Source organism: Cervus elaphus, chromosome 26, assembly GCF_910594005.1.
Source record: "Cervus elaphus chromosome 26, mCerEla1.1, whole genome shotgun sequence".
Lineage (NCBI taxonomy): Eukaryota > Metazoa > Chordata > Mammalia > Artiodactyla > Cervidae > Cervus > Cervus elaphus.
In genome coordinates, this window is record NC_057840.1 from 19,479,478 (window position 1) to 19,503,600 (window position 24,123).

The window sequence follows — 24,123 nt, forward strand, 5'->3', positions numbered from 1 at the left end:
AGGCCTGGGAAGTTGTCCTCAAAGTTAGTTCAGAACTTTAAAGAATAAGTAGAGGTTGGTCAGAAGGAAAAGCAAAGGGCAGGGGTTCTGACCGGATCAGGTAGCCTATTATTTGAGATGGTATTTTGATCACTGTAATAATAGATCAATGTGTTTAACTGTACTGTGTTGGCTTCTCAGGGAAAAGCAAGCATCTCTCATCTCTTACTTCTCTCTTCATAAATAAAACTGCCTGCCGGTAGGCTCAGAGTAACTACTCTTTATAAATTTCTCCTTTGCCAAGCTCATTAGTATCTACAAAGGACCATAGACTACCTCTTATGGTAGAACAGAAAATAACTCCTGGACTCTTATAATATCCTGCTTACATATTAAACTTGTTTCAATTTAATTCATTTATTTTCTTACTTTTTTTTTTTCATTGAACATGCTCATTCATTTCTGTAGCTTCAGCATACAGTTATAGTGCCTGGACCATGCTAGGCACTCAATGAATGTTTTTTAAATGAATTGAAAAAAACAAAGACACTGTGTAAAGCTAACATCAGTGACTCTGGCACCAGGCTGTTAGTAAGAATTGTTAAATATTTTTGAAATTCTTAAACCATAAAGTAAACTCCCATCATTATTAATGTGCTGAGCTCTGATTAGACCCAATAATCCTTAATTCTTTCCAGTACTTTTAGAGTCAATGACATTGAGACCCTGGGATGACACATCTTTTTTATTAAAAAACTCTCACGTTAAAAAGAATCTCTTAATCCTCTATTTGCTTTGTGGAATATATTTATTTTTCCTCTCAAGTATAATGTTTAGACTATAACACAAAGAATAAAATGAAGCAAATAGGTAGGACTGACTACCAATATATAAAAGACATGGAGAGAGGCTATGTTGATTTGGAAGATCTGATTACTAATCTCCCTTCCCTAATTGTATGACCTTGAATGCTGCTGCTAAGTCGCTTCAGTAGTGTCCGACTCTATGTGACCCCATGGACAGCAGCCCACCAGGTTCCCCCATCCCTGGGATTCTCCAGGCAAGAACACTGGAATGGGTTGCCATTTCCTTCTCCAATGTATGAAAGTGAAGAGTGAAAGTGAAGTCGCTCAGTCGTGTCCAACTATTCGAGACCCCATGGACTGTAGCTCACCAGGCTCCTCTGTCCATGGGGTTTTCCAGGCAAGAGTACTGGAGTGGGGTGCCATTGCCTTCTCCGATGACCTTGAATAAGTCCCTTCAACTCACTGAACCTCAGTTTCCTCATCTATAAAATAATAACAAAATGCATTCCGTCTACCTCATAAGGCAATTGTCAGTATCAATGCAAAAAATAAATCTCATTGATAGTTGATTTACAATGTTATGTTAGTTTCAGGAGAACAGCAAAGTGATTCAGCTATACATATATATGCATATTCTCTTTCATATTCTGTTCCATTATAGGTTATTGCAAGATACTGAATATAGTTCCCTGTGCTGTACAGTAAGTCTTTGTGGGTTATCCATTACATATAAAAGCATGTATATTCTAATCCCAAACTCCTCATTTATCCATCTCCTGGTTGCTCCTTGGGTAACCCTAAGTTCGTTTTTTATGTCTGTGAGTCTGTTTCTATTTTGTGTATAAGTACATTTCCATCATTTTCTTTTAGATTTCACATAAAATTGATATCATATGATATCTGTCTTTCTGACTTACTTTACTTAATATGTTAATTTCTAAGTCCATCCATGTTGCAGCAAAAGTATCAAATAATAGTATTAATAAAAAGGCCTTGTAAAATAATACCTAACTCTACATTTTTGGTTTTACTGAAGTAAGAGGGGTATAGTGCTGTAGTACTTTTTAGAAAGTTCACCTTCCAAAGATCAAATTGTCTTTGTGTCGTACGCTTAGTTGCTAAATGGAATGTGAATTCTTTTTTTTTTTTTTCCACAAAGCAACCTGGAAAACATAAAAGATAAACAACAAAAGATCCATCTATTGACAAATGTCCCTAAGGAGAAAAGGACACAAATAGACCACATGATGAGAAATGTTTTACATTCCTATTTGACCCAGATGATTGGATCGTTTGCTTAAAACTCCAGCCACAGTGGTACGTAGGCAATTAGGAGTTAGGAGAGCCCACTGGGAATTATGGATTTATTTTTGTATGTAGGAAAGAATCTTTCTTTTAATTAAAATTCTTTGGTTTCACCAAATTAGTTTTCATTTAATTCATGCATGTAGCAAAGGATAAGTTACAAAATAAAAATCAAGCCTTGAATATCAGTTCATGATTTTTTTTTTGAGAGAAAGAATTATGTACATAAGAAGAATCAATACCAGAATGGGTTCATGGAACTTTGCAGAAAAGATGCCGGTAACTATGGCATCCCTTTTGTAGATAAGAGACTAAGTAAGGCTAAAAGTACTACATCCTTACAGTTGGTTTTCAGTCTAACTACATTTACAAAAGAAAAAAAAAAAATCATGCAATTCATAGATATACAGCTTCCTCACAGAGATATTTATTAACTATATTCTAACTAGCAAAAAGATCTAATTGGCAAATATATTTTCAATGTTATCTGATTTGACTATCTATTAAATGTCAAATATATGCTAGTCATTATAAGAAAAGGAACAATCTAATAAAAAGACCCGTATTTGTCTTAGCAAATCTTACCTAATGATAATATTTAATTCACATTTAAGGCACTTGACATTTTTTTTTCATGGTGTGGTTTTAGCCAGATCACCAAATAAATTGGACTTTTATCTCTATTACCTGAGAGATTTTTTGATAGAATTGCAAAATTTAGTTCCTTAGTTCAAGAGACCCTGTAGCAACTGATTAAAAATTCAAGACACCTCCCTACATTTCTCTGTTATTTGCTTTTAACCTGGGCCTGCTCCCCCACACAGGAACCCACACACACATTGACCTCTCTTCCTTTGTTTTTTCTCTCATTGTTTCCACATAATAAAGATATCAAACATATTTATGACATAGCCTTTTCTGACATGAAGGTATTAAAAAATTGGCTCTTTCTTGTAACAATGTGACAACATGTAGCCCAAGGGGACAAATCAATTTGTTAGTAATTGCTCATTTGAATATTAGTGATAATTCATTCAACATAAACAGTGAATTTGCAGCTCTGCCAGATTTCACATTTATGCATCTATTTCTGTTCCCTCACTTAAATCATACAAGGGATTTAGAACCTGCAAAGCTTGTTTATTTTAAAGAAGATATATTCCTTTTAACTCCCTTTAGGCTTGACCATCCTTATTTCCTGAGTCAGGATGCTTTCAACAGGCAGCAAGAGTTTGCCATTGTACAAGTCTCATTGATGGAAACCTGGAGAACACACAAATTCAGACTCCTGTGCGCACGCACGTGTACCCACTCAGTGGGAATGAATAGAGCAGGTCAGGAGAGCATTCTACAAAGGTCATTATCTTCTGTGAATTAGATTGCCTTCTGAATGACTTTGAGAAATGAACTAGAAACTCTAGATGGTAATGGATTTTATAGCCTTATTATTAGATGCAATTTTGGGCAGTGGGGGAATATTTTTAGCAATGTCTCTCCTTTTTCTCTCAACATTCAACCTTTAAGATCAAGTTCAATATGACTCCTAAAAATGAGGTCAGAAGTTATATTTTCAATTTGATTTGTCCAAAAGATGTTCATTAACTATTTCTCTATGGAGAGCACATATGAACACTGGCTTGGAGGGTTGCTCTTGTCAGTCATCTCGCCATGCTCTGTATGTGATGCAATAGGCTACTGGGATTGGTATTGATTGAGAAGATGCTAGAGGGAAATTAGCAGCCTCTAACAGAGTTATGTTTTCTCCATTTTACAGGCACGATCTTTGGCTTTATCTCTAAGAGGCCCATGCAGTGAAAAATTGAATCAATTTCTCAGATAATTCAAATCAAAAGGGTGAGTGATCGGGGTAGATAGGTCCAATGGTGGGAGTGGCCCCAGCAGAGACAAAGAACCAGGAGCCTCATATCTTAGGATCCTAGAAATTGCTGTGCCTTAGGGTGAATTGATCCCTGAATGCGATTGGCTCCAATTTGAAACTCTCTCAGAGTTTAACTGGGATTTATCTGTTTTGTAAATTATGCTTATTTAAATTGAACACAATTTCATCTAATTTGGCTTATTTTGTTTTCAAGGGAAATCAGACACCATGTATATAACATCAACTCAAAACTATTAGAATGGCAATAATAAGCATTGAAATGAATGGGGTCTTTCCTCCAGTTAATATGGTTTAGTAGAATTAGCATTGCTTTGTACAGATGGACTGGAATTCTGCCTCTGAAACTTACTGGTTATGTGACTCCAGGCAAGCTAAAAATAGACATAATACTACCTAATTGATTGGTTGTGAAAATTAAAGGAGATATACACATATGTGTACATATTTCTATATCTATATGTTTATATCTGCCTATGACAATTTTAAAACATGGTTGCTAATTCTTCAATTTGCTCTCATTGACAAGGTGGATCTGGTTGATGACCCCTTGCTTTGAATCTGATTGGGCTTGTGTCTTCAATCAATATAACAGTGAAAATGCTGTTATGTGACTTCTGAGCTTAGGTCGTAAAAGGTCAAATTGTTTTATTTTGTTCATTACAACTGTCTGACTTGGAGTCCTGGGCCACCGTGTAAGAAGTTTGTGGCCTAAAGACCACAGTGTTGTGAGGAGCCTCCAGCTGCATGAAGAGGCCAGGAGTAGGTTCTCTGGTTGATGGCCTCAACTAAGTCCAGCTTTCAAGTCAACCCAGCCCAGGAACCAGACCTACGAGATAATGTTTCAGATAATTCCAGCCCTGAAGTGTTTGAATCATCTCAGCTGTTTGAGATTTTTCAGCTGAGCTCTCAGGCTTTGTGGAGCAGAGATAGCATTTGTGAGCATAGCAAAATGATATTCATCTCTGACTATATACCTCATAGATTTTAGGTGCAATGCTTGATGTTTGGACATTTACAAAGAATAGTATTTGATCACAGCCAGTTCCTAGAATTGTAGAGTGTAACATATAGCTGCAAAGGATCCTAGAGATCTTTCAGTCAAACCCTTCATGTATAGATGATAATATGGAGGCCCACAGAGAGACTGACTTGCCCAAAGTTAATTACAGTTAGTGACTTTCCCATTTGAATCTAGCCAATCACAGGCATATATGAAATCTATACAAAAGAGAAGAGAGGCACTTCCTTGGTGGTCCAGTGGCTAAGACACCATGCTCTAGTGGCTAAGACACCATGCTCCTAATTCAGGGAGGCCTGGGTTTGATCCCTGGTCAGGGAACTAGATACCACAAGCTGCAACTAAAGATCCCATGTGTCACAACTAAGACCTGGTGCAGTCAAACAAATTTAAAAAAAAAATTTATTTTTAAAGAGAGAATAAAAAATATAGTAAAATGTATCCATCAAGCAATAGGACAGCAAGTATTTGTTGATGATTCAATCATTCCTTAGGCACAGGGTTCAAGACTAAATATCAATCACATTTCTTTAGGCTCTGACTCATTTTTCCCTAGATCCAGTCTTTGGCTGCCAATCCATATTCTTTATAACATCCTCTTTAATAAAATTTGCATGAAGAGTGGTAGCTCCTCCTTTTATTGACTATTCTTTTTCTTTCTTTCTTTTCTTTCTTTTTTTTTTACTGATTACAAAATCAGTCAAACAACCTCTCCCTATAAGTAACCTTCTTAATCAAAAGAGATAAGCTCAGACAAACAGGATTCTGGTAAGTGACTGAGAATTTAATTGAGTTTGCGTCATAAGGTATTCATGAAACTTTCTCCAAGTTCCTAAAGTCAAGAGATCTATAAGAATTTGAATGGAAGGTTAGATTTTTTTAGATGGGATGGGGAAATTAATGTTTAGTTCAAAATATAATAGCACATTCTGAAGAGAAGCTAGCTATTTGGGGAAGTTATGTGCAATCAAAATCACTTGGACTGTGAAAGGTCATCTATTATAAATGGTTAAACATTTTAGTGACTATGTTTCTCCTTGGATTTGGCCTTTCCTTCTACACTATCTTGTCACTGACATACAGGCTTGACATTTGAACAGAAGCTGTTGAATGGAGTGGGGAAAGACCAGTATATTCTTTTAAAATTCTCCTGTTTATTTATTTATATTTTAAAAATACAAACTCCTTATCTAGCCTATCATTTTATGTTTCTATTTTTAATTTTTAATATAGGGTTTTACTGGAGAGTTCTGCCTTGATTCCCTTCTCAGCTTTGGCGGAACAAAATACCAATATTTAACTTTTCTGAAAGGGCTTAAAGTGTACTTTCAGTGGAATACTCTTATTTTTACCCTGTGTGTGCTATTTTTATATTAAAATGGACCATTGAAAAGCTTTAAAATGTAATATAAATTTGTTTTATTGCCAGGCATTCTAGGTAAATGCACAGACATGAAATCTTAAGGAAAATAAGAGCTCTCTAATTTTAAGTGTCTATATGCTAAACTATATTTATGTAGTCTACTAGATAGATATCGATACTATTTGGATGAGGAAGGAAATATGGTCTAAATAAAGGACAATGAGTTTCACCTCTTTATCTCATTGGTTCAATATGCATATTTAAATCAGTTCAATTGAGTTCAGTCACTCAGTCATGTCCAACTCTTTGTGACCCCATGGGCTGCAGCATGCCAGGCTTCCTTGTCCATCACCATCTCCCAGAGGTTACTCAAACTCATGTCCATTGAGTCAGTGATGCCATCCAACCATCTCATCTTCTGTTGTCCCCTTCTCTTCTTGCTTTCAATCTTTCTCAGCATCAGGGTCTTTTCCAATATTTAAATCAACTGCAGAGGAATAATGAGACAATGGGTTGTTGTACTAGAGTCAGTGGGGTCTAATGGCTAAGAGTCAGAATGCCAGGGTTTGAATGTCTTCATCATTTCCTTGCTATGTGATTTGGAACACATGATTTAAGCCTTCCAAGCTTGTTTCTGGTTTTTAAAGATGAGACAACAGTGGTACCTATCTCTTTGAGTTCTTAGAATAATTGAGAGATATATGTGAGTTGTTCAGCAGGGTTCTTGGCACACTGCAAGATATGGCTGCTGATGCTGCCGTTACCTGAAAACATTCAGAGAGGAAGATGTCATTGAAACCGGGGGCTGCAAAGGCGCATTCAGAGCACAGAAGGCAGAAAGCATTTGGAGTGTTCTGTCAGGAGCTGGACAATCCTTTCATAGGACTATGGACCTAGTTTTTAAAGGGGTCTGAGGATATTAACTCAAAGCAATCACCTGCAAGTAAAGATTTTCTTTAAGTCACGTTTTATCTTTTGAAAAATACAAGCCAATTTTGTATTATATTACATAACATATGCTCATAGGTATTCGTATAAGAGTAATATGCTTCTTCCACCTTGCACACAAGTCCTCAAGTACAGTTTCTCTTCTTGGGGGCTGAGACCTACTTTTTCTGTGGCTTCTGGCACTCTGTCCTTGTTGCCAGATGGAGAAACACAAGGGGAAGATGAGAAAGAAGTCACATGCAGGCTGGAGGCAGGAGTTTAAGTTGGACCTGGTTATGCCTTTACAAAAAGGATGCTAAATGAAATATTCTAGTAGCATCTACAACACTAGATTGTGAAGGCTTTTTAACTGCCAGACACTGGGTTAGGCACTTTATAAGGAGAAGTAAGAAGTCTTAGCGGCTCAGTTGTGTCCAACAGTTTTTGACCCCACGGACCCGCTAGGCTCTTCTGTCCATGGGATTCTCCAGCAAGAATACTAGAGTGGGTTGCCATTCCCTTCTCCAGGGGATCTTTCCAACCCAAGGATTGGACCCAGGTCTCCTGCACTGCAGGTGAATGCTTCATCTCTGAGCCATCGGGAAAGCCTATTTCATAGATATGAGGAGATGTTTTGAAGAACAGAATTTTTAACTGAATGGATGCAGGGCATGGAAGCATATTATGACTAAAACAAAGACTCTGATGTCAGACTGCTTGGGTTTTGTTCTTCACTCTGCACTGTGTTCTAGCAACGTGACATTGAGAAAGTTACTTAACTTCCGCCCCATAGTTTTCTCATCTAAAAATAGAGCTAAAAATATACTTGCCTCAGAAAGTTTCTGAGAAGATTGAAATGAGTTATTATATGAATTTTGAAATATTTCCAGACCCATGAGAAGTTTTGTGCAATTATTTGCTTGTTGCTATGGGAAGTTGAAGAAGAGAGAAGCTATGAGTGCAAACACTCAACGAACCGTTGCTACAATCACGTTGATCAATGAATTGATATTTTTCAGATTTCTCTCACTGTTATAGATGTCCCACCTCACCACCAATGTTTAGACCAAGTCAAAAACTTAAAACCTGTTAGGGGCCAGGTGGGCTAAGGAAATGAATGAAAATGTCAGGAACTGAGGTGAATGGGGCCCTGTGAAAAAGGTTGCTGCTACTCAGCCCCAGTGAATTATCACCCACAGAAACATTAGTCTGGGGGTGTCAGGTTGTCTGACATTTTATAGAAGTTGCATAACCATATATTTTTGAAAAATTTTCTAATTTTTAAAAACTCTCTATGAAACAAAAACTTATCTATAGGCTGGATCTAGCCTTTTGTGGTCCCTTCTAGGTTCTCTATTGCCTCAGTGGATATATAAAACCTTTTTCTTTCATGTTCTCCACCAAAAAGAGGGAGGAAGAATGAGGTTGCTGGGCTCCAGGAAGACAATTTCGAAAGGGCTGTGGTTTTCTCAGGTCTGCGTGCTGGGGAGGTGTAGGCTGGCTAACTATGTCACATAGCGTAGTCTGGGGTGGGGTGCCCCCTAGACCTGGACCCCCTCTGTATGTGTGCGTGTGTAGGGGGCTGGTTCTTGAATGTCCCACAGATGGTGACATTTATTGCACTTTAAGTGTCAGGGAATGACTCATTGGCTACCCATGGAATGACTATTTTTAGTATCTTCCACACTCCTATTGCTTCATCCTCAGACATACTCTACAATATGGAAGAACCAAATGTAGCTAAAAGGGATGACATTTATTGATAACTGCTGCCAAATGTAACATTTGAGGCTGTAATTTTAACCAGCATTCATTCTACAACTATTTCTTGAGCATCAACTACATTCTACCCTAGTCACGCTCTTCCATCTGGTCCTCCTTGTGATGACAAGCAGTACAATTATGTTGGGGTTCAGTGTGGGGCAGTAAAGATAAACGAGCTCAGATGAATTTCAGGACATGAAACTTTGATCTCACAAGTTCAGGGCTTTATCAAATGATCCAATCAACAAAACCTCATTCAGAAAACTAAATACCAAAATTGACCATCATTTTATTACTGTCATTCAAGTAGAAAATAAAATGACCACCACGAGTTTATTGCATTTAAAAAGAAATCAGCCACCAAACCAGATTGAGAATTTAATACTACTTCCTTCAGTTAAAAAAATTACTGAAATACAGTGTGTGTGTGTGTGTGTATGTATATCTGGGCTTCCCTGGTGGCTTAGGTAATAAAGAACCTACCTGCAATGCAGAGACCCAAGTTTGATCTCTTCCCTTGGTTGGGAAGGTCCCCTGGAGATGGGAATAGCTACCCACTCCAGTATTCTTGCCTGGAGGATTCCAAGGACAGAGGATCCGGGCAGGCTACAGTCCATGGGGTCGCAAAGAGTCGGACTGCGTGACTAACACACACACACTCACACACATGCGAATATGTATATATATCGCTGCTTGTTGCTCAGTCACTGAGTCTGTATGTGTATTCTCTTCTATATATTTTTCTATTACAGGTTATTATAAGATATTGAGTATAGTTCTTAGTGACATACAGTAGGTGCTTGTTGGTTATCAATTTTATATATAGTAGTATGTATGCTGTATTTTAATCTCATACTACCAATTTACACTTCGCTGTCTTTCCCTTGGATTACCGTAAGTTTGTTTTCTATGTCTGAGTCTATCTCTGCTTTTTGTAAATAAGTCATTTGTGTCTTTTGCACCATTTTTGTAGATTCCACATATAAGCGGTGCTTGTCTTTCTCCAACTTCACTTCACTTCCTTCAGCTTTTTCTTATTCCATGGAGTCCTATAACTCCATAAATTCCAGTGTCCTGAAGCATCAGATTAAATAACAACATTTAATAACTGATAAAAATGGCAACATTTTTATTACCCTAATTTGCATCTTTAATATATTTTTTGAGAGTATTTTACTCACTCCTCCCACAGCAAATTCAGGGGCTGTCTCTCTCCTGGTTTGTCCCAGCTCAGAAATTTAATTTGCATTCTAAACAAACAGTGCTGACATTAGACAGGGTGAGACTCAAGGACTGAAACCCTCTAGACTCAGCTAGCCACATCCAATTTGAGGATGCATGATTCATTTCTACTGTAAGTGAGTGGTACCATTCAAGGCATGCAGATGAAGGAACAAAGGAAGAGGGATAAATACTTGACTGCTCACAGCAGACACTGCTACAGTGCAAACATACATTCCAGTGCAGCCCTTCTTGCCTTCAATTAGTTTTTCCCGACACACAATCTCTTTAGGTCTTTTACATTTTGGGACTCAACTTGCATGATATTCTGCTTCATGATCTAATTGAGTGGAAATCCTTTTCCGTGGTAATGGAGAGCTTTAGAGCATGTACATGTCTATAATATCATGCAATGTGCTGCTTCCCTGGGGTGAGTATTAAGACTTTTAACGGGAAAATGACACTGACTCAAAACCTTAATCTTTTTCAATTTCTATTTTGCTATTTCATATTGAGTCGATTGTCTTATGTCATATACAAATGTTTCCTACAAGAACATAGATCACATAGACTATTTATTATAAGGATTCAATTAGTTCATGTATGTAAAAGACCTAGAACAGCATCTGGAACATAGTTGAAAGTAAAATCTTTATCATCATATCATCACCATTAATATAAACTTTGCCCTACAGTTTTTGTCATATTATTTCTTTGGGCTATGTGACTCTTACCTTGCATTTAGTGTCAGGACCTCCATGATAACCAGGATAGGAGTGTTTACATCAAAGATTCATAACACTGGGACTTCTCTGGTGGCCTAATGGCTAAGAATCTGTGCTCCCAATGCATGTGGCCTGGGTTCGATCGCTGGTCAGGGAACTAGATCCCCGATGTCACACTAAGACTTGGCATGGTCAAATAAATAAATATTAAAAGAAAAAAGAAAAAAAAGATGGGTAATACCACTTCATGTTCACTAGCTTCCGTTCTCTCTTAGGCATGTGTTCCTGACAGATGCTTCCATATTGGGGTTCCTTCAAAGAACACATCAGCAGATTTTTACTGAATATCTTCTGTGTGTAAGGCACAGCAGTTTGTAAAATATCTTCAGAAACTTTCTTTGCTCCTAAGGAGCTAAATACACAGTTAGAAAGACAAAACAAGAACTGAACTTAAAATATATTGAAAAAAAAAGGATTATATCTTGAAATATTAATGTGTGCATTTTCTAGGTATATTCTTTCATCTGGCTGTTCTCCCCTAACCCCACCCCACCTCCAGCTACAGTGAAGTCAAAACAAGGCTCACAGAAAAAATAAGTGGGAGCTTATTACTGTGCAGGGAGCAGGCTTTTACTCCCTCTTGAAAAAAAAAAAAACAACTAGATCTGGAGAAGGGAGAGGAGAGGACTAATTGGCCACAGAAACTGGAGAGGAAGAGAAGAACCTTCCATCTTTAAGACTAGGGAACAGAGAAGAAGCAGATCTGGCAGATTATCTAATGAGGTCCCTTCAGTGATGATGGGACCTTTGAATGATGGTGTCCTCTTTCCCCTCCTGCTCCTTGACTGGAGGATCCACCATCTTTAGGTGCTAAACTCCTGCAAATCCATTTTCTACCTCACCTCCAACAGAGATGAAAGGGGCATAGACATGAGGAAGACAGAACCCTCAGATCAAATTCAGTTTAGTTCAGTTCAGTTCAGTCGCTCAGTCATGTCCGACACTTTGCGACCCCATGAATCGCAGCATGCCAGGCCTCCCTGTCCATCACCAACTCAGATCAAATTAGGACCCAACAAAACCAGTAAGAAATTCCCCTTCAGTGAGCTCATTGGTGGCTGCATGATCCCTAGTATATAATAGAAAAGAACAGGTACAGGAACTAGCATCTAATGTATTTGCTGTGTTTTGTCTCTCAGTGGGGTCTGACTCTTTTCCACCCATGGACTGCAGCCCACCAGGCTTCTCTGTCCCTGGGGTTTCCCCAGGCAAGCATACCAGAGTGGGTAGCCTATCCCTTTTCCAGGGACTCTTCCCAACCCAGGAATCGAAGCAGGATCTCCTGCATTGCAGGCGAATTCTTTACCAGCTGAGCTACCAGGGAAGCACAATGCATTTAGAACAGATCAATTTGAATAATTATTAAGTGCATAAAAACTGGCACTGACAAGTGGCCTATTAACTTATATGCAGAGTCTGGCCGATGAGGTCTATGTTATATTACATCCAACTCACATAAGGACTTGAGATCCTTCCATAGACACATCTTCGATAACCACTTTAACTCCTCCCTTTAACCAAATCATAAAGTGCTGTTCTGTTAGGATTGACTCAAATGATTACTATCACATGGCTCTCCTGGATAAGTGAAAAAATTACCAAGTAGCAATATGATCAATACAGGGTTTCAGGACTGATAGGGTAGAATTGAATAACTGACTTGTATGACAGATAGTTTAACATTGCCAACAACACTGCCAAGAAAAGAACGGAGAAATCAGCTTGTCCTTTTCTTACTTATGGACCTGTGTTCTTTGTGTTGGATGCCAATTAACTGAAAGAATTCATGGGTCCAATAATTATCCATCCACCTACCCAATCTATTCATCCATTCATCCATCCATCTATCCACTCATCTGTCTATCCAACTGAATGGCTACTATTTACTAGAAATTCATCTAAGAGAAGGAATTTTAGCAGCAGATAAAAAAGTCCCTGGTCCTTATATTTTAGTGGGGGAGAAAGACAAGCAATAAAATAAATAGGTATAAAATGAAGTATATCATAGAGAAAAAGAAAGTGGGATAGGGCGATTTGAAGTGACAGGGCTGATGGAAGGAAGGCTTAAGTGTAAAAAGAACAGCAGGGGAGACTTCCCTGATGTTCCAGTAGCTGAGAATCTGCCTTCCAATGCAGGGGATGTGGATTCAATCCCTGGTTGGGGAACGAAGATTCCACATGACTCAGGGCGTCTAAGTCCATGTTCTGCAACTACTGAGCCCATGCATTTTAGAGCCTGGGCTCCACAACTAGAGAAATTTCATGCACCACAATGAAGACCCAGCACAGCCAAAAATAAAAATTTAAAATGAAAAACAACAGGGAAGTCCTTTCTGGGAAGGTGACTTCAAATGAAGGCCTAAAGGAGCCCATGGAATGAGCCCTGTGGCAAAAAGAAACGAGCTGGCAAGGGAACCAGAAAGGCCCTAAGCAAGATACGTGAAGGCTATTGTGGTACAGGAAACTAAAGTTTCCAGAATTCCAATGGTTTAATATTTCACATGATGAGCTTTTGGTCAAGGTAAATTTACATCTGCCCTTTGCTTAAAATTATCTACTGACAAATGATACTTAGGCTAAATATTGACCTAATTTCTTAATATAGTATTATGTTCTTCTTTGGAAATAGAGTATTAAGTCATCCCAGCAGGATTGGCAGTTTCTCTAATACTGGCACCTAGAAAGTTGGTGATGATGGCAGTCAGTGACTACAATCCCGATTGCCTACTGACAAACTAAAACAAAAATTGTCATGGCTTGACCTCATTCTAATGTCAACCCTAACCGTCAGAGTAACAAGGAAACTATTTTCAGTATCATGCCCCTTCCTTGATGTCCCCCTTTAGATTTACATAGTTTTGCAATCTTTCATGGAGGTTGACACTTAGCATGGTTTGGCTTGTCATTATTAACCAATGTGATGTTAATCTAGGAAGAATAACTATTGGACCAGGGCAAGTGATAAGAACCAACACTGTTGTTTCATGGACGAAGGTGACGCTTTGGACTGCAAGGTTTATTCATCCCTTAAAGCACTTTACTCCCCGGCAGCTCTCATAAGACCAACAGCTCATTTTTATAAGGGCTATTTTCACCCTGTATTCTCATCCACAATCTAGGCCTTCAGACTAAGTGAAAGTTTGTGATCCTCAGAATCTAGAGGCTGCGTATTGCACTTCACAGCAAGAGACAATCTGTCTTCATTTGAAGTTGAATTCTTGGTGCTATCATGGAATTCAGTTTGAATGCTTTTATTGGTGGAGTTAAATTGCAAAAACATTCGTCTTTTCATCATTTTGATCTCTTCTTTTAAGCAGTGGTAGATAGAAACCAGGGCAGAGCTCAGTTATCCTTGGGCTTCCCTCGTGGCTCAGCTGGTAAAGAATCCACCTGCAATGCGGGAGACCTGGGTTCGATCGCTGGGTTGGGACGATCCCCTGGAGAAGGGAAAGGCTACCCACTCCAGTTTTCTGGCCTAGAGAATTCCATGGACTGTGTACTTCATAGGTTGCAAAAATTCAGACAGTTATCCTTACTCTGAGCCAATTTTGAAGTCTACCAGACCTCCTAGCTTGTACTTAAATTATCCATGAGTGATCTTATAATTTATTTCTTATGGTACTGAAGCACCTGTGTTATGTAAATTACATATCGGGCTTTCTCCAATTCTTTTCCCACCTGGCTCCTTTTTCCCAAATGTGAAACCTTTCTGTGTGTGTGTGTGTATGTGTATACATATGTGTGTGTACATGTATGTGTGTGTTAAGGGGTAGGTACAGCTCTGAATCAGAAGACAGGACGTGGTCTTCTTCCCCACACCCATTACGTGCTTAAAAGTGAATTTCTCCATCCTTTGCTTAATCTCTGTCTCAATTTCCTGTCTCATCAGTAAGAGGAGGATACTGTTTGCTTAAAAGGACTTTTGTGGGGATAAAATGAGCTGATACTTGTGAAAAAACAAAGAAGTTATAAGTATTATCACAGCTTTAATACATCACCACTACCTCCCTGCCCCCTAGGGGTTAACTCAACACTTCTATTCTCCGGCTTTAGGAAACTGATTTCAAAAATTACTTCAGTTATTCCACATGTGAGAGGAGGATAGGTCTTATGCAAATTTGCAGCACATTATCTGACAACTGCTCAATAAATAGCAATATTGTGGTTTACAGGGGATGTGGGGAGTACGCCAAAGGTCTGAACAAGCCAGATCCCTAGAAACCCAATCTCTTGAGACCTCAGGCTGAGCTGAAAGCCTGGGACAGGACAGCGGGGTGGCGGTCCCCCATCCCAGGGTCTGGACATCCGTGCAGGCGGCCCTGCCCTTTCCTGGCCAGGGTGTGGACAGCTGGCCTGGTGCTTAGGGCAGGCGCCAGGGTGGTGCTAGATGGAGCAAGGCTTCTAGGATAACCCCTCCCTTGGAAATGAATTCCAATACATAACTGCAGATTTCATTCACCTTAACAAAGGACAACTTCTATTCAGCTTGATTAAAACAGAAAACAGACTTCTTTGGAATTATCAATGTAGAGTCACAGTTGCCACCCATTTGCACGTGTGAGAACCCTGAAGAATAGCCAGTTATTCTTGGTAGCTCAGCGTCCAGAATGCTGTTCCTTCCCCCAGGTGTTTCACACCAGGGCTGTTGCCGCCATCACAGCACTCAAAGTGAGAGACCTGTAGACCTTATGGGAACTTGGCTTTTTGTTCTGCTTTTGGCTTTAAGCCAAGATGTTTACTTTTGCCCATCTGTGCAAATTATTGAATAGTACTTCAACTACACATGGAACACTTTTTAAAATTACAATTTGGAAGTAAATCAGTTATCTGCAGTTAATTTAAAGTGGGCCAATTGTTGGCCAGACAAGGGTTAAATCTCTATCTCTTTCTCTCTCTCTCTCTCTCACACACACACACACACACACACACACACACACGCACGCATGAATCATAATGTTTAGTGCATTTGATCAAATTTTTATTGAATACCTTAGTCACAGGCACTGTGACTCCGAGGAGATAGAGATGGAAATGATGTGGGTCCTGTCCTCAAATGCCTTTCGTGTGGTTGAAGGTGGAGTAGGTAGGTCACAGGAAACCCATATGTAAACCCACTGGAAGAACACGCAGGGGGGTGGGGGGCGGGGAGGGGAGGGAGGGGGTTAGGCAGGGGAAGGCTGGAGTGGAACTTCCAGTCCGCTTGAGTGGCATCTCAGAGGATGAATAGAAGTGACGAGTGGGCGGGAACTGTGAGAGGGAGGAGTCTATGACTGGGGAAGAAGAGCAGGGCAACAGCACAGAGAGGTGCACCGCATTATGCCTGGAAATAAATACAGATAAGGCAAGTGGGAGGCAGGATACGGAGGACGATGAGCATGGAGAGAAGACAGGCAAAGTTAGGTCCCAGGAGTCCTCTAGGCATGCTAGGAATTTGGGCTGTACTCAGGACAGATGGCGGTTGGAAAAGGTTGGGAGTGGCTGTTTGTTTCAGTACTTGGTCCCATCTCTGGAGGATCCAGGAATTTTTGAGATAACCCCCACCAGGCCACCAAGCCTCAAGGAATGTCAGAAAGGCCCCACCTATGAAGGCTGCATTGACCTTAACAGCTGATGAATGCAATGCCTTCTGCTTCCAGACATCTCTCGGGTACAATGCTTGATACTAAATTTTATTTTTTAAATTTTTAAAGTTTTATGTTGGAGTAGAGTTGATTTAGGAGATGGTGAAGGACAAGAAAGCCTGGCATGCTTCAGTCCATGGAATTGCCAAGAGTCTGACAGGACTGAGTGACCGAATAACAATGGTTGATTTATAGTGTTGTGTTAGTTTCAGGTATATAGCAAAGTGATTTAGTCATACATATGTCTATTCTTTTTCAGTTTCTTTTTCCATATAGGTTAAGTATGTAAGTAAGTGTTAGTTGCTCAGTCTTGTCCGATTGTTTGCAATCCCATGACCTGTAGCCCGCCAGGCTCCTCTGTCCCTGAAATTCTCCAGGCAAGAATACTGGAGTGGGTTGCCATTTCTTAGGTTATCATAGAGTATTGAGTATAGTTTCCTGTGCTATACAGTAGGTCCTTGTTGATTATCTATTTTATATTAATATATAGTAGTGTATATACATTAATCCTAACCTCCTAATTTATTCCTCCCCTCCACTACTAAATTTTCTTTTCCAAATTTCAACTCCACGTTTTTTAAAAGTATTGGGCTGGATTATTTTAACACAGTGCTTTCCAACTTTTAAATTTTTCTTGTTAAAAATAGTGACAGCCTTCACTAAGATAAAAAGATTAAGCTGTTCTTATCTGAATATAGGTAGCTCCAATTCATATACCCCTTCTTCAAGTAGAAGGGCTGAGGGAAACATTGTATCTTGGGTGCAAACCATTTGAGGCAGTACCTTGACCATCTGGTTGGGAAACTTTGCTTTGAATTCTATTCCAAAATCTTATTCATTAACTCTAATGTTTACTAAACAAGGATGCTTTTTGTGAGACTATTATTTATCAAGTATCTTCCATGTGCAGCCACTGGACTGGGTATCAGGATACAGTGGAGAGCCAGATAAACTGGGTTTCTGTCTGGAAGGAGCTTAAAGGCCAGTGATGGTGGTTATTGGGGAAGGAGGTGGACTCTGAGGAGAAAATAGGAATTACTATAAAGCATGCCAGACGTGATGGCGGGACCACTATATTTAGTAGCGTCTAAGAGCAGGATCCTAGACGGGGCGTCAGAAAAGGCTTCCCTGCAGGAAGTGACATTTCAGCTAAGAGCTGGAGGATATGTAGGAGTGAGCCAAATAAACAGAAGGAAGAAGAGTGTTCCAGGCAGAGGGACAGCATGAATAAGAGTCCTAAGACAAGTGGGAAATGTACCACTTGTAAGAATTCAAAGAAACTCTCTGTGACTAGAGAGGAGCATGGGGGAAGGGTACACTTAGAGACGGGGAAAGGGAGCAGAAAGGAGACCGGGGTTGGTTAGGGAGGACTTTGGCAGTCAAATGAAGCAGCCCTTGGCTGCTGCTATGACCAAGCAGTACTCAAAATCCTCTCCTTATTTTACATTTGAAGCCAGGGAGGCTCAGAGAGTTTAAGTGGCTTTTCTAAAATCCAATGACCATGTATTGACAAGGCCAGTGTGTCTTCTCTGGGTTCCCCCAGAATCAGACCTTGACACAGGATTGCATTAGTTGGGTGGGCTTCCCCAGTGGTTCACACAGTAAAGAATCTGCCTGTAATGCAGGAACCCCAGGTTCGATTCCTGGGTTTGAAAGTTCCCTGGAGAAGGGGAATGGCAATCCATTCCAGTAGTCTTGCCTGGAGAGTTCCATGGACAGAGGGGCCTGGTGAGCTATGGTTCGTGGGGTCACAAAGAGTCAGACACGACCGAGTGACTGAGTGACCAACACAACACAAGGAGAGGAAACACCAGCGAGGAACTGGGAAGGGAAGCAAGAAGAGAAGGCTGCTGATAAAAGGTGCATTAACTCACAGGTAACTGCGGGCGACTCGGCCTTAACCCCTGGAGAAAACTCAGTAGATACCTTGGAGTTTCTGCATCTGAGGGGAATGGGAGCCAGAGATCCCAATTCCTGCCAGTTTGGGGTCAAAAGCCACGGCGGGGGTGAGGGGAGATTTTCCTTCTCTGGCACTTCCAGTGTATTACATGAGTGGGTAAAGTGGATTTCAGGTCCAAAGAGCACCCTCAGACAAAGGATGCAGGCATTTGGAAACTGGTCAGAGTGTGTCAGAATTTCAAGTGGGAGAACGTGACCCAACACGGTAATATCCGATGCAAAGTTCCAGGGTCCCCGACATCTGTGGCCCAATTCTGAGTCCTCACATCATGCCTCATGGACTGGATTTCACTTGAATTGATGACTGGCAGGCGAAAGATGTGTAGCTGGCAGTGTGTAGTGCCAATAAAGTCATAGAACACTCTTGAATCCTCTGCTGAGTCCTCAGCAACTCTCAGATTCTAAGCCTATGTCTCCTTAATCACAGCACTGACGTCCCACAATTCTCTGCCCTCTGCAGTCTTGGTACTGAAGGACAATATGCCGTTTTGAGTGGATACTAACTGGAAAGTGTCAAGTCTAACTAGGGAAATAAATGAAATTCCACAAAATAAGAATTTAGTGAAGCATAAGGTATTGAACAAGGTTGAGCACTTGGCTTTAACAGCTGGATATGCTGAGGTAAAATTATTCAGTTTGAGATTTTAGGGGTGATCTGACTCAGGATTTTTCCAGAAATGAGTAAGTCATAAGTCTGGGGAAACTGATATTTAATTATTTCATTTGGGGGCTAAAACATTCCTAGTCGTTTACATTAGTAACAGTTTTTCTTAGAAGCTGTGAGACCAAAGGCAGGACAGATTCTGGTCCTTCTTTTCCTTCCTGGCTCTGCCCTCATCCAACATTTACTTTGGGGCACTCGGATTTATATGTCAACACTGGTTCAAATGCTGAAGGCTTTCACAATCCTGCAGGAGGCAGACACACAGATGAGGGCACGCTAACCAACACGCCATGTTGTGGGCCTTAGGATAACCCATCAGCCTCTCTGGATCTCAGTTTCATTTGGAAGGGTTTTCATGGATGATATCAGTGGTTCTCAACCTTGGCTTTCCTTCAGAAGCACTTTGAGGAGCTCTGAAAGAACACCCATGCCCTGGCTGACCCCAGTCCCAGGAATTCTTTCTAACTTGCTCAGAGGAGGCCCCCAGCAATGGTGTTTTCACAAAAGCTCTCAGGGTGATTCTAGTGTGTCCTGAGGTTGGAAACCACCCGACGACAACTTTCAAGTTTTGGGTAACCGTAGAACTGCTACTTCTTCTGAACAGAGTTTGCTTTCTGTGTAACTCAGCACAAGCCAGTCAGTATAACTGGAAATCATGTTCCATGGTAAAACAACGTGAGGGAAGTGGTGCTCTGGGTTAAGTGACCACATGTTGGCTGGGACTTGGCCTCTGAGTGGATAGCTTACCTCAGTAGGGCGCATAAAATCCTCATTCCAGAAATAACACGTGCCCACATTTTTTTTTTTTCCCTCAGAAGACACTTTCATAATGCCAACAACTAATTATCATACCAAGAAAACAAAAACTGTGAGGGAGAGGAGAGGCGGGTTGGCAGCACCACTGAGTTGTACAAACTATGACTCACTCTTGTTCTAGGTTGAAGCATCTTTCTGAGAAGTACTTGGTGGTTGCTTTGCAAAGGAGAAAAGGCATCGTACTTCACTGTGTGCCTGGACGGAAAGGGAGCTCTTCTCCATCTCCTTCATCCTCTGGTTTACTTCAGATCACACAGCCCAGTGAACTTTCTATGGTGGGAACAGAGAACCGTGGGCTTCCACGTCGTTGTTCTGGCTTGCTCACTACACTAACAACCGCTTCTATTACGTATAAGGCAATTTAATGATGAGCTTGGAAGCTGGCATCTTTCCTTTAAAGTCAAAGCCAGAAGCTTAGTTTTTTGCTTGCTCTTTTGGTAGTGACAGTTTCCTATGAAAACAAATGTCTTATTGGCGATGATGTAAGAGCTGGTGGAGCAATCTCAGCTCATGGTTAGCTTGGAGCCTGCCCCATGCCTTTCTGAGATCTTGTCTGTGATATATGGCTGACAAAACCACTCCCTAAGAGTGCCGTCCAACATATTGCTCTCACCATGGATGAATCTGAGGTTCTCTAAAGGGATTGATTCTTCCAGAGCATGCTGAGTGGATGAGCTGGTGGCAGGTATAAACTACTTGTACTTTTTCTCGCTGGTGGTGAAGCCAGCATTGCTCCATCTAATGGAATGTCTACAAGAAGCAGTAGGAACCTCATTCATTCATTCACTTGCTAGGTACATTTCCTACTTCATCTTTTATAGCAAGTCTTGTTTGAAAGAACTTTGAAATCTGTACTGATGACTGGGGTCAGAGGGTTTATATTAGTCAGTTGATTACAAAGGGACCCTCAGCTGAAAAGACAGAGACACATACCAACCCAGTGAAGATCTGAGTGGGTTAAAACTTGGAATGACATAACTCCCCCAAACTAACTTCATAATGTACAGTGTGGGCGTGTAACAAAGGCATTGCAAGATGGGATTTGAGTTTTTCCAATTAGATAAGAACAGCTAGAACATACTTAAAAGATTAACACTGGGGAGAAACATTTCTAACCAGACTGTATATATGGACTGTAGCCCGCCAGGCTCCTCTGTCTGTGGGATTTTCTAGGCAAGAATACTGGAGTGGGTTACCATTTCCTACTGCAGGTGATCTTTTTGACCCAGGGATCAACCCTGCCTCTCTTGTGTCTCCTGCATTGGCAACCTGGGAAGACAGAGACATTCATACACATGCAAGTCTGACCAAGTCTCCTCCAAAGACCTCTCCTTGGCATCCCATTGGCTGTTAGTTCAAGGCTGGGCCTGACAGTGGTTGTGTTACAGGTGGCTCTGGCCTGCTGAAGACCTCCTGCAGGGTCTTCTCCTGTCGTCCCAGGAACCTGCTTGGAACCTGCTTGCTCCCTATCACCTCACACCTTTAACCATCAGGAATGCTATTTTAACTTTTATAGGATGAGACACTATCTCATGGTTTCTTTTGTACCTACTGTGTTCTTTGCTTCCACGAAAGCCCTGCCCCCTTTCTTCCTCCACTTTTCTTTCTCCTAAAGATTGTCTGGTCACTTCCTGTTTCTCCTTCAGAATCAGCTCAAACGTCAGTTTCTGCAGGACTCTCTCTTTAAGACTCCTGACACCTCCAGGATTAAAATCGCTCTCCTTTTTCTATTTCTGCATCCTTTTCACACTTTATATTGCATCAATTTGTTTATATAGCTTCTTCCATTCATAAGCTTCATAAGACCAGTGTCCAGTTGATTTGTCTCTATTTCCTCAGTAAGTAGACAGATTCTCTGATACATCATGCTGCTGCTGTTACTAAGCCGCTTCAGTCGTGTCCAACTCTGTGCGACCCCACAGGCGGCAGCCCACCGGGCTCCTCTGTCCACAGGATTCTCTAGGCAAGAATACTGGAGTGGGTTGCCATTTGCTTCTCCCTGATACATCATAAACAATCATTATCTGTTGCACGAATGAATTCTAGATTTTAGGTTTAGCAATTACTCAATATTCAACACATGTTAATTTATTCAATTAAAATACATTATTCAATAAATTTCAAAAAACCTGAACTCTCAGCTGAACTGTAATATAAACTTCATACATAGTGGTAATCCTTCTAGGTCCATGGCTTTGAAATTCAAAGAAGGACTGTGCACAATCATTTTATTAATAGCTCCTGGCTGGGTCTATAATTATTTATGATTATATCTTTCAATATAATCGTTGAATGGCATCACTGATTCAATGGACATGAACTTGGGCAAACTCTGGGAGATGGTGAGAGATAGGGAAGCCTGGAGTTCTACAGTCCTTGGGGTCACAAAGAGTTGGATACAACTTGGTGACTGAACAACAACAACAGATATCTTTCAGATTTCTTTGGTTTTCCTGTTGTAAACTTCTCAGAAAGATCAGTCAAGCAAACGAAGCAAACACTTGAAGTTCGATTTAAACTTTTTTGGTCTCTTGGGGCTTCTGTTTGGTATAGCACAGGCAGATTTAGTAGGGTACAAGTTTTCTACAGACAATGGGAAGACAACACAATTAAGTGGTAAAACAAAAACAGGAAAATCCTAGGTCAGACAATGTTGTGGAGAGTGCCTGCCATCATACTTTCCACCAACCTAAGTCTTTGGGTACATGCTAATTCTCTGATTCATGTCTTCATTTGATGTGAAGTGTTACAGTCATCCTCTCTCCTTGATCTCACACAAATAAATCTTTCCTCGGAAACAGAGAGGTAGATTACTTGTCAGTACCCCCTCAGCACCTTCTCTGAATTGGGAGTGATTCATTCCATGTGGTGTCAAGCCTCTTTGTTTGACTAATGTCTCATTGAAGTTGTGCAAGTGACTAATAGATGGGAAAGTTTTCTGGAGAAAGTGAGTTTGTTGCTGTGTTAAATTTCTTGAGTCTGAAGAATCTCAGATCGGCTCTTGAATTGTTCTGCTTTTCATTTTGATCAGATACTGTTAATTCAAAAATGGTTTAAAAGTGTCCTTGTCCTAAAAGTTTAGATTTGCTTTTCTGAAAATTTTAAACCAGAGGACTTCTGCCTTTAAACAAATTCTGCAGATCAAAGAGATTTTATTTAAATTAAGCAGTAGTCTCTAAATGTGTGAGTAGCCTTTAAACAAATTCTGCAGATTAAGAGATTTTATTTAAGTAAAGCAGTGGTCTCTAAATGTGTGACTATTTTATGAGCATTATATGGAGTAAATGGAGTTTGCTGTACTTAGTACATGGCTCCTAGATTAAGACATCTTGAAAATAGTGGTCCTTCTTACTGTTACTAGTATTTTCTTCACTTTTTCCGGACCCCATTATGCAGTGCTGCCATAAGGCTCTGCTTTTCATTAATTACACCCTCATTTCCTCATTTGGAAAGCCATTTCTTAGTGTGAACCTGGTATTTACTTCCCTTAAAAATACTGACAGAATAAATATATTTTCCTTCTGTCTATAAGGACCTTACAGGAGCCCTTCAAAAAAAAGGAGAGGGGATGAATTCTAAGTCATCACTCTTAAGAGTACACACCTGTGTACACACATTTAAATTCGTGAGTTTATACTGATACCTAACAGAAACAGTCTGACCCTACACTATATGTGAAATACAGGATATATTCTACCTAACTTTCCCCTTTCCTGATTTGTGACTCCTTTTTCCAACAGTTGAGAGATCTTTCTTTCACTATCCATGGTAGATTTGCTTTTTGTTCAGTCCTAATATACACATAGAGGCTTTCCTGGTGGCTCAGTGGTAAAGAATCTGCCTGCCAATGCAAAGACTCAAGTTCAATTCCTGGGTCAGGAGTATCCCCTGGAAAGTGAAATGGCAACCCATTTCAGTATTCTTGCCTGGGAAATCTATGGACAGAGGAACCTGGTGGGCCACAGTCAATGGAGTCTCAAAAGAGTCAGACACAA

At 40.3% G+C, this 24,123-nt stretch overlaps 1 long non-coding RNA gene across 1 annotated transcript in view; it reads left to right on the forward strand.

Annotated features, from left to right (window-relative positions):
• LOC122684337 overlaps positions 1 to 24,123 on the forward strand; it is a 76,240-nt gene that overhangs the window by 16,706 nt on the left and 35,411 nt on the right. Inside the window, exon 2 of the long non-coding RNA XR_006337994.1 lies at positions 3,865 to 3,944. This is a non-coding gene — a long non-coding RNA (uncharacterized LOC122684337). The remainder of the gene's footprint in view (positions 1 to 3,864; positions 3,945 to 24,123) is intronic.